Source organism: Pinus tabuliformis, chromosome 1_2 (assembly GCF_031772625.1).
Source record: "Pinus tabuliformis cultivar Carrire ecotype Pingquan chromosome 1_2, CPIR1, whole genome shotgun sequence".
NCBI lineage: Eukaryota > Viridiplantae > Streptophyta > Pinopsida > Pinales > Pinaceae > Pinus > Pinus tabuliformis.
In genome coordinates, this window is record NC_142298.1 from 1,044,257,984 (window position 1) to 1,044,259,351 (window position 1,368).

At 36.9% G+C, this 1,368-nt stretch overlaps 1 pseudogene; it reads left to right on the forward strand.

Moving 5' to 3' along the window:
* Window positions 1-558: 558 nt before the first annotated feature.
* Window positions 559-1,080, forward strand: LOC149209705 (helicase-like transcription factor CHR28; annotated as a pseudogene).
* The last annotated feature ends 288 nt before the right edge of the window (window positions 1,081-1,368 follow it).

The following is a 1,368-nucleotide window of genomic DNA, read 5'->3' on the forward strand; positions in this document are numbered from 1 at the left end:
GTGATGGAAACTCTCCAATCCCTCCCAAATTTACGTACAGTGGTGACAACGGATTATTTAGGGGCATCATTAGATCACCTTACTTAGTCATACGATAACATTTTCCCTAATCAAGGTTGCAAAAGGTATCTGAAGGATGATTATGTGTTTTCTGTGTTAAAGATGATGCCAACTGCTCTATTTATTGAGATGTAGGATATGGATATGAGTGCACCAACAGGGATGAGCCGCATGCTACCCACACAAGTAACTTCAGGTTCGAGGAATGTTGCATATGATCGGAGGGACTGACCCATATCCTAACAATATTTGTTACTCGTTTTGAATGAATAAACATGTCGCTTAGTAGAGGTAGTTATGCCAAAATAGTCATAAAACATTGCATTTTGATGATATTGTGAATGATGAGACCTCTGCAAGTTTAGAAATTTGATAATCCAGAATTTCATTCTTCAAAGATCAAAGCTGTGATGGAAACTCTCCAATCCCTCCCAAAGTTACATACAAAGTGCCTCTAGCAACAATTATGTCAATAATATCAATAAAGATTCAGCTGAAATGCGTGATAGTGGTAATAGTGATCAACATGCATAGCCAAGTCTAAAGAAGGAGATTAAATCCATAGTTTTCTCCCAGTGGTTGAGTATGATGGATTTGCTTGAGGTTCCACTAAAAAAATCATGCATATAATATAGAAGGTTGGATGGAACTATGTCTGTAATAGCACATGATAAAGTTGTGAATGATTTCAAGATGCTCCCTGAGGTAACTATTATGATAATGTCCCTAACAGTTGCAAGTATTGGTCTCAACATTGTTGCTACATTTTTTGTTCTTCTACTTGATCTTTGGTGGAATCCAACAACTGAACACCAAGCTATTGATAGAGCACATTGAATTAAACAAATGCATCCTGTAATGGTTTCCCGATTTACAATCAAAGATACTGTGGAAGATCGTATTTAAGTACTCCAGGAACAAAAGCGAGAAATGGTTGCATCAACATTTGGGGAGGATGAAGCTGGTGGTCGTCAAACACACCTTACACAGGAGGACTTGAGATATATATTTATGGTTTGAGGAAATTGGTCTTAGTGATTGACGAGTTACAGAAAAAGAAGCAAAGTTATTGTATTGGTTGAGATAATTTTTGGGATTTCATGGGAGCAAGTTTTACTGAAAGTGGATTTTTGAGCTCTGGGAAAAGTTCCATTACGTTGCTCCTCTAGAGGTGCTTAGTACAAGACTTATTCTTATGATAACAATTTTTTCCTCGTCCATTAGATGGCTTCCCACAAAAGAACTTGGAAATGTTATCATGGACTATCAAAATATCTTACAATGGCCTTCAACTATCAGAATTGTTGT